The following is a 13,548-nucleotide window of genomic DNA, read 5'->3' on the forward strand; positions in this document are numbered from 1 at the left end:
AAGAAAATTAAAAACCCCAGGAAACTCTCAAAAATTTCATTTATTCCATCTCACTTATAACGTAGAACTCCTGATATGGCCTTCTCAGGTAGCTGCCATGCTGTGCCTAGCCCGTCTCTCGCTGACTCCCCACCTTCTTAGCACCATGTCTAAGACAGCTAGCTAGATGCTTAGTGAGTCGGGGGAGGAGTGGTAGGGAGGTAGGAACACAGGCCTGATTCTGCTACAGCCAACAAAGCCTCTGCATGGCACCTAGCCTGCTCCCTTACTTGTTAGATCAGAAAAGGGGCCTGCTGCATCCCCTCTCACTCCTGTTTACCTTGACCTTGCAGCTCAGATAGGCTGCAAAATCGGTGACCCCAGGAAATCAATCTGTATGACCTTGTGGCTGCTCCCTGGGATGTTTTGAGTGAATTTAGAAATTGGGGAGTGTCCTAAAATCATCTTGTCCCATGGCACAGAGTGTGAGATCATTGCATTATGCATAATTGTGAAGTAGAACCTTAAAATATTCAAGTAACTGGATATTATTTTGATATTTTGAATCAAAGGAAATGTAATATCAAGATAACCTCTCCCAGATTTGAGCCTCTAGGTTTAATTTATGTCTTCGAACAACAACCATGAAACATTTAGCAAACAGTTCTTGGATCACTTTAAATGGGTTGGTTTGCATTAACTCACTAAACTTTGTTTGCCATAATATCACATGTCCTGAAATGTACATGTTACGTTCTCTTAAAGATTTTGGGTTTTAAATTGGGGAAAAAAACCTCAATATCTTAAAGACAAAACTGCACATATTTCAGAAATTTGGAGGACTAACAGAGGAATGATCTTTAATATTAACAGTTACTAAATCTTTCGAGGATGCTAATGATGGTATTTCTCTTTCCATTGTACATGAACAGAAATTACACTGTGTAGTCATTTTGTTTCTTGACATTTAACAATAAATTTATTGATGAAAAATCCAGAATTTTGGAAACCTATTCAAATAAAAAGTATAACTTGAAAAAAAGGTAAAGTATGTTTCTTGTAACATCCCCTTTCCCCCCTCAGAATAGAGATGCTTTCTCTCTTTTGGCTAGGGTGATGAACAGAGAGGGGTGGGCCAAGGCCAAGGCACCATGATTAACTGGCTGTTTTATATTCCTTTCCTCTGTGGTAAGGCTGCAGACTTTGGGACTTGCCTAAAGCAAGGGCTTTTAATCCAGAAATACATGCTGCAAACTTAATAGTTATTTCAGTGGGTGTCCCACGAGTACAGACATGCCCACTATTATGGTTTGTACAGTGAGTTAGTGTATCAGACATGCCCTGCGGAAGGGAAGTCCTGAAGCTCATCCTAAATAAAGGAAAGGCTTTCTTCTAAAGGATTTCTGCATTTTGCCTTTTTCAGCTTCTAGGGACTGCCTCTATTCCTTGGTTCATGGCCCCTTTCATATTCACAGCCAGCACAGCTAGCCCAGACTTTGTCATGATTCCAACTCTCTGGTTCTTGTTCTTCTGTTTCCCTCTTCCACATTTAAAGGACCCTCGTGATTAAATGGCAAGGTTAGTTCCAGTTCTAGATGCTCAGAGGCTTAACGATGTGCTGCCCTCTTTCTTTGATGCAAAGGGAGAAGTTAGGTTGCTTGATCCCTAAAACATGTTGCACAGTTAGTTCTATTGTCATTTTTAGGTTTTGGTGTTAGTAGAGTGTTGTAAAATTACCCAGGGAACTTGGGATGGTGTGAATATAAGTCACTTGAGAAAATAAAATGTCATGTTCACTTTATTAAGTCAGATTCTATCTACTTGTCTTCAAAAGGTTGTACACTGGCTTAAACTCTGATTAGGTTTTATTTATGGGTGGTTAGCACCTTAGCCACTCACGTGTACCCACATACTTACACCCTACTGTCCTCTCTGCTCAACCACTAGAAGTCTGAGATGGAAGTGACTGTGGGCTTTGAGCTACTCTTAACATTTTACAAGTCTAATGTTAATCACTCCCCCATAATGTACATCCTTGGTGGTTTAAAAATGGAACTACATCTTAATAAATTTTGTTTACTAGACAAAATTGTAATAAAAGACACCTATGAGAGTAAAATTGTTGGGCGTCTCTAGAGTATATATATAGTCTGTTTCCAAAAATCATGCAATTGTTATTTACTTTTTAAAAATCAGTATATATAACATAAATTGTGTACTGTGTATATGGCACTTTTTATGACCCTTCCAAAGGAAGTAGGTTTGAATTTTCTTCTAAAGGCTTTCTGCATTTTGCGCACTCTTTCTTTACAGCAACATTCCTGTGTGCCTTATGACTAAAAACCTTAATTTGAATTGCAGTTGTACGTGGAGGGAAGCATTCGATACTGAATCTGGAAAACAGGATAAGTTACCTGTCATAGCGCACCTCCTAGCTGAGAGTACCTAAATTAGATAATACTAACTAGGCTTAGCACTTAGCAAGGCATTTTCTTTTTTTAATCTTTATTGAGATATTACAGATACACAAAAATGCACACATTTAATGTATACATCTTGATGAGTTTGGACATCACCTCCACAAATGTCCTTGGGTTCTTTTGTATTTTCTATTTTCATAAGAATATTTAACATGACATCTTTCCTCATAACATGCTTTAATGCGCACACACCAGTGCTGTCTGGTTATCTGTAGGTACTATGTTATACAGCAGACCTCTAGAATTTCTTCATCTTGCATACCCACTGGGGAAAACAGTTCCCCATTTCCTCTTGTTCTTAGTCCCTGGCATACACCATTCTATTCTCTGCTTCTATGAGTTTGACTATGTTATATATCTCAGATAAGTAGAATCATGTAGCATTTGTCCTTCTGTGACTAGCTTATTTCACATAGTATAATGTCTGCTAGGTTCATGAAGGGTATCACAAATGGCAAGATTTTTGTCTCTTTTTAAAAGGCTGAGTAATATTCCCTAAGGCGCTTTCATCTTTATAATGATTGAGGAACACTGACCAGAGGCCAGGACTCCATTTGCTTCAGACGTCTGACTGTTCTGAATTAAATGTCATTCTCTACCTCTTGCCTCTCTCTTTCCATTTTTGGTTAGCGCACCCCCCCCCCCCCCGCTTTTCCCTTTTTAATCTTATTCTTCATATGTTTCCAGTAATTATACCTTTTAAGGTTTATGTTTTACTTCATAAATTGACTCTAGTCCTGCATTATTCATTTGGTGAGACACTTCTACCTTAATTCTTAAATCATTGTCCAAACTATTACTCTTCTAAAACAAGTTACCTTGACTTAAAATGCCTTTTTCTTCCATGCTCTCCTAATTTAACATACCCAGGTTAGTCTGGAAATAATGGCAAGGTTGTTGTGGAACCATTTCCTACCATCTTTGACCATCTCAACTTTCACTTTCCTACTTAAATATAAATAATACATTATTTTCTCCCATAAGACCAGAAATCCACTGAGAGGTAACCTAATTCTGGACTAACATTGTGTGGAATAACTAAAAGATTTGTAGTCACTTTTTGCTTTTGCTATTCTTGCTTGATTCCTGGACTTTATTTTCTTCCCTAGCAGTTGCTCTTTACATACTATATCTTTTACCTGTGCTCTATATGATCCTGTTTGTACAATGGGCTATGCTAGTTTCCACACAATATCTAAGGCACTTATTCCTCCACAGAAACATAAATGAGGCAAAGGTACACTTAAATTTAAATATATTGCCAAAAAATGATATAGCTTTAGATTGGCTATTTTTCTATTAAAATTTTGTGTTACACAATATACTCCTATCACCGAGTTTCGTCCTCGCCTTAGAACTCTCCTCTAATTATTTTTGGAGAAGAAATTTGCTGTTACTTACTTTGTACTTTACCCAGATAGAGACCTATGAGAAAATCATAAATTCCTTTCAGTCTTTTCCTCAATAAGTACTTAAACTACCAACAAATTAAAATGTATCCATCATTAGTAATTTATTATTTAATGTGAAATGAATTTCTATTATCATCTTTTTTGGGGAGGGAAAGGCAATGAATAATACTTCACAGGCTCTCTTTTCAATTGGAAACAGTATTTCCATTTCGAGATGTGGTAAAGCAGTCAGTGCTCATTCTGGCCATGACCTCCTTAGCTTGCAAGATTTTTATCAACATCCCACTCAGAATGCCTCGTTTTTAGTCCAGCACACAAAAGCTCTCAGCTTTTCTTGATCGTTTTGGTTGCTAATTTCTGGATATTTTCCTTAAACCAAACCATGTTTTTTTTAAATTTATTTACAGGGTTCTGGATTTCTTGAATTCTTCAGTGAACAAACAAAGAGTAAATCAAAGAACAGCTCCTATCTGGGTATGTACACACATCCAATTGGGATGCCCTAGGATTACTCATGCAGTCTTCTTCGAGTACTTTGTTTTACTCAGAGTAGTTGAAGGTTGATTTCAACAGGGAGGCTTATAGCATTTGTGACATAAAAATAACTTAGACATTAACGGCTGCACTTCCCAAACTCTGATTATTATTGTTTTCTGATATTCTGCCATGAATTAAATTTTTGTTATTAGAGCTTTGATGTCCTCTGCACACTAAGATGTACTTACCAACTAAACTTTCAGCCCTGAAACAGTGAGTCCGGTTGCTAAAGATTCTGTTGGTATATGGGTAGGGACAATCTGTGATCTCTAAGGAAGATGTTGTCCTGTTAAGTCATGAGCTTTGCTATTTCCTCGGTTAGTGATAGCTGGTCTTGGTGAGTGCCACGTGGGTGGCTCATAGATGCTTTCCTTTTTGAGACTGAGTATAACTCTGGATCCACATTGTTGTAGAAATAAATGAAGCACAATGATAGGAAAGTCCACAGAGCAGTGAAATAGGATGTTGTTTGGAATTCATTGGGTGTTTCTTGGAATTCATTCCTATGGCTATAGCTAGACTTGAAGACACGGCAAATGCACTCACCAGAAAACTGTGGTTTGAGTTTTCATACAGTAGGAAAGAGAAGAAGAGTTCAAAAGTCAAGGCATGTTGGAAGCAGAACCAAGTTGACATTTGCCATTCCTGCACCTCTTGACTATCCCAGAACACTTTTGACCTGGGGAATATTTCATTATACAGCAAAACATCTTTCTCTTTGGTATACAAGGCAAGCTTTTCTGTTACTGGGGAAATATACTCCTCCATGCTATGATTTGAAAATAGCGATACTGTTAAGAAAGAGCAGGGATTTGAGTGAATGCATCAGACATTCATTTGATGAGGTGTTGAGTAAACCAGATGGTTTGTATCAAATGCCTTGATAAAATATTTTAGAAATCAAAGCTGGTTCCCATTAAAAAAAAAAATAAACCCCTCTGGAAGGATTGCTTATGACTTTCACCATTTTGTTTTCATTTATTTCAAGTAGTTTTTAAAATTAAGTATATTTATGAGCACAAGTCAAGCTTGGACTATAGATTTTAAAATCAGTGTGCTTCACCCAGGATATTTGATCCCAACAGTGGTGCCTGGTCACCTGGTGCCCTCATCCTGGTTATCAGAGCGACATCTGTTTAGATGGAATGCTGATGTTTGTACATATCGAAGCCCCAATCACTTGAATTTTCCAAAAATGAGAACATTGGGTGTTTCTCTTTGTGTGTGCTAATGGTATGGACTGATTTCACAGAATCACTGCAGCAAGTTGTAAATGATGTATGAAATGAAAAATTCCTGTCCAGTGCACAGAGCGAATATATACAGTTCTATGCGATCATTGCCGTGCTGGGCTATTTGCTTTAATATTTCCTTCAGACATTTAGTAATTTTTTTGGTGAGTCATATCCAGACGCTTGCCATTGGGAAAGAGCACAGGCTTCATATGTATATATGAATTTCAGTCATGTACAAGTATATTTAAATTAAGAGAATGCTGGATTCTATTATAAACAATAGAATATATTTGTTTTGTAAAATAGGAAAACTTGAAGAAACTAAATAGTGAAATTATTTAAGTCAATTATGGAAAAATATCCTTTGTTTACATTTAGTATAGGTCTTTTAAAGTTTATATACCTGTGATTAGATGGAATTCTTTAGAAAAAACTTTTCCTATTAATTTATTTGTAGTTTTACTCTCAGTTACCAATAAGACTTGAACACCTTTCCATGCTCTTCTACAATGTAAGTTTTAATCACTGTGCACTATTCAGTTACATGGGTGTAGCATTAAGAAGTTTTACCCATTCCTATTAAACAGTCAATATGTAGGTTTTCTTCTAATTTTGATAATGTAAATAATTTCCTGTGTCATTGCTGTAGTGTTTATGTGATTTTTGTAATTTTGGTTTATTATCAGGTAATGCTAAATTTCCCTCTGTTCTTCTTTTTCAAAAATTTCTTGGCTATTGTATTGCTTTATCTGTGTTGGATTTTAATGACAATTGGATTTTTATGAATGATTGGACTAGACTTGGTATCTCTGTAATATTGTCATTCCATTGGTGAACACACTGGTTCTCTCCATTTATTGGTGGATTTTCTAACCTGGATTCATCTTTAAAAACCAGAAATAAGCCTTCCTAAGACATGATAATATTCTATTAGAGTTCTTTATATAATTCCTAAGTGGTATCTATGAAGATCTTTTTTTGAACAGGGTTGATTGTGGCCTCATAATAACAAGGTTTCCCCATCCTCCCTACCCCTCCTACCCCAACACCATGCCCTGGACCAGTTTAACTAGCAAAGAGTGGTAGTGACCCCTCCTCTTCTTTAAATGTGATAGAATTAATGTCAGTGTCTGGGTCATTTGAGGGATAAATTCTTTGAAACCTCTACTTTCCGTCCAAGGGTATTTAAATGTTTAGATTGTTTTTTATCCCTTATTAAACTAACTTAGGTAATTTATATTTCCGTATTAAAATATCAATTCATCTAGATGTTAAATTTGTTAATATAGATGCATATAAAATATTGTTACAATTTTAAAATAATCATAAATATGTTGTTAAATCATTTTCGTCATTCTGAATATGAGATATCTTTTCCTTGATTGGCTTTGACATAGGTAGTTTTGAAGAACTAGCTATTAAATTATTATTTCCATAGTTTTTCTATTTTCTTAATAGCTTCTTAAGTTGCATCTTTGGTTCATTTATCATTTTTTGTTTGTTAACAAATAAAATATTTGATTTTTATTTTAGCTGCATTATGTAACTTTTGATATGTTGTATTCTTATTTTATTCATTGTATAATAGCTTGAAGTACCACTTTGATATCATCTATGACTCAAAATTCTTTTAAAAGAGTAATTTTAGAATATAAAGTAGTTGAATTTTAAGACTTCATCTATTAATATTAATTTCTAGTTTCATTTAATTGTCTCTGAAATATACCTGCTATGACTTTTACTTGAATTTTATTGACATTATTCTTATGGAAGAGTTTATAAGATCATCTTTGGGAAGGAGTCCATGGGCACTGGAGATGAAAGTTATTTTATTTAGAGTAGAGAATTTAATCTTACTAATTATATTATCAAGCTCTTCTATATCATAGTGCTCTTGCTGTCTGCTTTGATCTTCTTTGACCCACTGTGAGAGATGTTGAAATTATTTATTAATTTGTTCTTGTTTTCTTATAGAGATATGTGCATTTTGACAGTGCAGAATTATTTGACAAATAAAATTGTCTATTTGCTTTGAATTGTACTTCCTTCATATAAAAGCTCTCTTCCTTGAAATTTTCTTTGTCTAATATTAATATTATGTTTTTATTTTTATCTCTTTAATATATCTTTTCTCCTCTTTCTAAAAAAATCTGTGTTTAAACATTGTTTTTGCTTAATAAACATAATACCACTTTGAATATCTTGGTATATTTCTTCTAATTTTCATGTGTAACAGTTTATTTTGGATAGACAGAACTATGTAATTATCCTATATAATAAAGAGGGAATATGCAAATTAACCCTCACACCCTCACAAGGCCAGCAGGGGGGTTAGTGAGGGATGACCAAACAACTGAACTGCAGGCTGTGTGGGGTGACCAGACCAGCGGGGGTGGGGATAGTTGGGGGTGACCAGGCTAGTGGGGGGCACTATTAGGAGTGACCAGGCCAGCAGAGGGGGGCAGTTAGGGGCAATCAGGCCAGCATGCAGAGGCAGTGAGGGGCAGTCAGGCTGGTGGGGGGGGGGGCGCAGTTAGGGGAGACCAGGCAGGCAGGCAGGCAGGTGAGCTATGAGGAGCCAGCAGTCCAGGATTGTGAGAGGGATGTCTGACTGCTGGTTTCGGCCTAATCCCTGGGATCGGGCCTAAACCGGCAGTCAGACATCCCCTGAGGAGTCCCGGATTGGAGAGGGTGCAGGCTGGGTTGAAGAGATCCCCCTCTCCCCCATGCACGAATTTCATGCACCGGACCTCTAGTAATATGTAAAAGTATAAGGTGTAAGTAATTGTAAGGTCTTATGATCATTTTAATGTCTCCAGGATATTAATGTTGATTACATATACATTTTTTTTATTCTATATCATCATGTGTTTATCAGCTCTATGCTTCTTTACTAAAATAAATTTGACCTTGTTGATCATTTTCTATGATGTTTATTTTTTATTTTAATAATTTCTACACTTACTTTTATTATTCAATGTTGGTGCTGTGTTTTGAAGAATAAGGTAAATTTTGGCCAATTTAAGAACATAAAATGCTTACGTATTTGTTAGACATAAAATGTTCCTGATAGCACTAACAAGAATATTAGAAATACTGTTTTAATGTGTGTTGTTAAAGTAGTTGGTTCTATCAAATACCCTGAAATTCAGAAATGTTGAAATCGAAGTCTACTACTCTTGGAATCATTTGAGTTCATTTAAGCATGTATGATCATCTCTAAGGTATTGATGATACTTTAGGTCTTTTATTTATCTCCTAGGTTTACCACACTCACCTTATTCCCAGAATGCTCTTGTTCTTTTCTCTTTTTCTAGCTCTTGATAAATCAGATTCTAAGATGGAAATATGCCTCCTATGGATGCCATATTATAAATTTTATGATACATAGTGTTTTTCTAATAGATTTTATCTGTTATATGAGCCTGTCTTATATACACGACTCTGTCCTTAAACAATATTATTGATTTTTATTTGTTTTGGTTACCCATATTTCTTATCACACATTCCACCCCTCCCCTTAAAAATCTATCTCCCATTCTTGGATAGTATCAATTTTCTTCACCTAATATTTCTGTCTTTGAAAAAAGCAGAAAGATGACATTGTTAAATGGGCCATTTAACTGAAGAATGGCATGCCAGACGTTCTTTTTCCATATACATAATGAGAGAGATGTATATAGGTTAATGTATGTATTTATAGAGATGAATATTATAGCTATTTTATGATATTTAAGACTAAATGCCACAGTTGTATTTTTTAAGTAAGTCTAAACTCCTCTTAAAGGAGAGCTGAGAAAAGTAGTAATTTGGAACTAGTTGGCTTAACTTAAAAAGCTCCCCTGTGACATCGGAGTGTGTTTCATGCAATTGCTTTCTTAGACTTCCTCATTAAAATATTGACTACTCTTTTTCTCCAGCAAATGCTAATCCTGCCTCCCATGTACATGTATTTACATTTCACTGCAGGCAGCCTGCCAGATTAGAAATAAAACCAATTTGTTAATATCACTATTTCCTTTTCAGCAAAGAAAATATGCATTAAATTAAAGGCCTTTTCTAAAAATAATAAGAAAGGGCTCCTGTTGATACCAACCATTTATTTGTCTCTCTGGCTGAGGTTGTGATGGCTCATCTTTATCAGCCTGCATTTCTCTGGCCATCTCTGTGCAAGACTCTGGATTCCAAAAGACCCAGCACAGGCCCTGATGTTTGCTCTGCTCCCTTCTCCTCACCTGTCCCACCGTTGAATTTTTGCCAATCCTTGTCAGCACCTATCTGAGAGGTGCAAAACACTATTTTTTTGGTTAAAAATGTGAGCAAATGTGATTAATCCTGGCTGATAACATGCTGCTTTGCTGGAGCATTCTCCCCAGAAATCTTGGAAATCTTTGAACTGTAAGAAGGTTCCCATTTGATTTATGATTCATAAGTGGATCAGTGTTATTAAAATCCACAGGAGCCCTTTGTTCATTTAGTCATTCTGAGGGCCACCCATCATGCATTTCCAAATACTATTTTGCACAAGAGCATCTTCCCAGACCCATAGCTATTTCTTCAATAATTCTGTATAAAGCAACTAATTATGTAACTGAATATCAAGCCGTATTAGTAACCATAGAATGTTTGTGCATGTTGGGTTATCTAAATTTGCAAAGTCAAGTGAATTTTCAATAAAGCTAATATGTTATTACCCTTATTAGCATACTTTGCCTGGCTGGATGCTACTCTTTACTTTGTTGAATATTTTATTTATAAAATTGATTAATTGATATTTACTATTGTTCCTGTAATGCATAAAGAAAAAGGGGTCATTTATAAATGCCACTGTGTAGTTGGTGCTGGGAGAAGTGAGATCTGGCATCTACAAATTGGTGCCCACATTCTGTTAATTTCTCTTGATTTTTCTCCTTATTTAATTATGTTTTCCATGTTGTTTTCCTCTCCAGTCAAATGTTGGCCTTTACTGTAGCAAAGTTAGAAGAATAAGGTCTTATTAATAATGTTTGTGTTACATTTCTACTTTGGGAAAAATATTAAAGAAAGAAAAGATAAGTAGCTGACTGATGACCTCCTTTCCTGTTTTGTCTTAACTTTAAGATTTAGGGTCCTCAGTTCTTTACTGGCCATCAAAATTCGGAAATGTTTCTGTTCTTAAGCTCTTTCATCTTTTATGATAATTTTGTTCTATCTTACTCACATCCGGTTTGAATGGAGTTGTTGGCCTCTCTCTTGTATCTTGTTTTTGTGTTTTAAATTGGTATAGTATCATGTCCATTTCCTAAAATCCTGAACAGCCTTGAGCTGGGTACACGCTGAGAGCTTAATGGTCCTTCTGCTATAGTCTTTGGTCCTTCAAGTGGTCAGCACTGAAGTACCTCTGAGGAAGACATAGTTAGCAGTGTTGTTCTGTGAGGAAAACTGCCTCCTCCAGCTTGTAAGCAATTGATGCCCTGAAGCATGAAGATTTCATAGCCCATGTAATTTTATCCTTCCTGGTGTCACTGCAGGTGCTATTTTTATTCATATAAATATTTAATCTTCTATAAAACTTATTAAGCTGTTGGCCTCAATAATATTTTTTTGGCAGTGAGTTCCCTAGGTTAAAGAGACACAGTTAAGTACAACAGCTTAGCTCAAGATCACAGTTTTAAGAAAGGTCTAAAAGGTGATTTTCTGAGATTTAAAAAGAGACTCCATCAAAACTGTTTAGGGTTCGGCTATGACATTTCCCAAGAATGCTGCCGTGGACTCAGTAGCGGTGAGTTGGCATCTGAAAGACTAGGAAGCAAGCTCAGTAGAAACTAAAGTGAAAGTAGTGACTATGTCTTTTTCTGCATCCAGTGAAGAGGAAATGCAGATAAAACATCTGTGTAATGTTGTTCACTTTCTTAGCATTCAGCCATTCGCATTAAGATGTTTTTCGTGGAATTATTTTTTTACTGGTCTTTCCTAGCCTTTTTAAAAAAGATGTATTTTTTTTGATTTCAGAGAGGAAGGGAGAAGGAGAGAGAGATAGAAACATCAATGACAAGAGAGAATTATTGATCGGCTGCCTCCTGCACACCCCCTACTGGGGATTGAGCCCACAACCTAGGCATATGCCCTTGACCAGAATCAAACCCAGGACCCTTCAGTCTGTAGGCCGATGCCCTATCCACTGAGCCAAACAAGCTAGGGCCTAACCTTTTTAAGTAGTTTGCTTTTAAAAAAATCCTAATTTTTTGTAATCCAATTACAAAAGAAATTTGTAATTGCCCAAACTTGGAAACTGCCCAAATGTCCTTCAACTGATAATTGGATAAACAGTGCTATATCCATACAATGGAATACTATTCAGCAATAAAAAGGAATGAACTACTGATGCACACACAACATGGATGAATCTCCATGCTGTAGATTCCGTTAACAATGCATTCTGTAAAAGCAAATCTATCGCGATAGAGAACAGATCAGTGGTTGTAAAGGACTGGGGCTAGGGGGGAGGGGTTGACTAACAGTACAAGGGACTAATGGAACTTTTCAGTATTCTGCTGGTTACCTAACTATACATTTGACAAAAAATTCTTTACACTGAAAAGGATGGGTAAATTGTACTTCAGTAAGCCTGACTTTAAAGAAGAAGTGGCCAGCAGTCTGATGCTTACCTATCTGACATAGTGACCTCCCCACATTGGTGGCCTGTGGTAGACTCTTTAATTCTTCACATAATAGCATCTTCTCCATTTGAAGAGGTTTTGTTTATAAACTTCATCATCCCTTGTAAGAATTTTTTAAACTCAGAATTTTGGTAGAGATGGTAAGAGCTTTCTATGAAACACACATATTTTGTATGTAATAAAAAAGTACTACTTTAAGAGATTGATTAATAGGTAGCTCTTTTGAGATATGGGATGACGTAATGGAAATCCATGTAACTTCTTGGCAGTGTGAGTAACAGATCTACAGCCCTTACAGAGTGTGGAGATTGGAATCCCTGAAACTCATCTGCACATTCACTTTTCCAGATATGAGTAAACTCGAGTTTTACTGTCTCCAGACTCCACTCAGGATGCTTAAAGATTATTGGAGAAAAACAATGAAACTCACTTTGTGGTACGTGGTACGATAAAACATCACTTGTTATTTAATGATGCAAAACCACCCATGTGTTTACCTATTGTTTAAAAGTTGTTTGTATCTCATTTGCTTCTAAAATGGATTTGAGGTGGCTCCTTTCAGTAAAGCAGATATTCTGAACATTATCTGTTTTGCTGGGCCACATTCCCACTTCCATATTCTCACTTTGTTAACGGTCTCTCTGGACCACCTTGGGAAACTGCCTGCCCTCTCTCTGGGTCTCAGCTTCTTTTTTCAAAAGTTAAGGGGGAAATGATGATCTGAGAGATCATCTCATTGGTCCCCAAGCACTCATGTCCCCTTTCATGACATTTGTCACAATATATTTAATTAATTATTTGTTCATCTCCTACATTAGACCATAAGCTCTATGGGACCATGCTTCTCTTCACTGTGATATTTTCAGCGGACAGGCAGCACTAGTGAAATATTTGTTGAATAAATGAATAAATTAAGGGCATCTGCCATCCCTAATGGGCCCCAATTGTGTTTCTGATTACATGTTTTTACCATTCTACATTTAAGCATCGTCTACCTGCAGATTATTGGTAAGGACAAGCAAAATTACTGCTATTACAATTATTTTTGTTTTTGGTGTATCTGAATGTTTTGTTAAAATTTCCTCTTTGGTACATGGTTTGTGTATTTGTCTATTTCTATTGGCTGGGAAGTAACCAGGTGGCAGCTCCTTCCAATGAGTGTTTTCTTTACAGTTTGTGCTGTGTCTCATCTTAGCACCGAGTATGTAGCTGGTGGGTGGGCTCTGGACATGGAAATGAACCTGAG

The 13,548-nt window shown here is 36.3% G+C and overlaps 1 long non-coding RNA gene across 2 annotated transcripts in view; it reads left to right on the top strand.

Annotated features, from left to right (window-relative positions):
• Window positions 1–13,548, top strand: part of LOC308530961 — a 628,987-nt gene that overhangs the window by 433,939 nt on the left and 181,500 nt on the right. The window contains exon 6 of one of the 2 annotated variants that reach the window (XR_013996879.1): window positions 4,279–5,326. This is a non-coding gene — a long non-coding RNA (uncharacterized lncRNA). Of the gene's footprint in view, window positions 1–4,278; window positions 5,327–13,548 lie in introns of those variants that run through there. The other variant, XR_013996880.1, reaches the window with a different exon arrangement.

This window comes from Myotis nattereri (assembly GCF_964212035.1).
Source record: "Myotis nattereri genome assembly, chromosome: 15".
Lineage (NCBI taxonomy): Eukaryota > Metazoa > Chordata > Mammalia > Chiroptera > Vespertilionidae > Myotis > Myotis nattereri.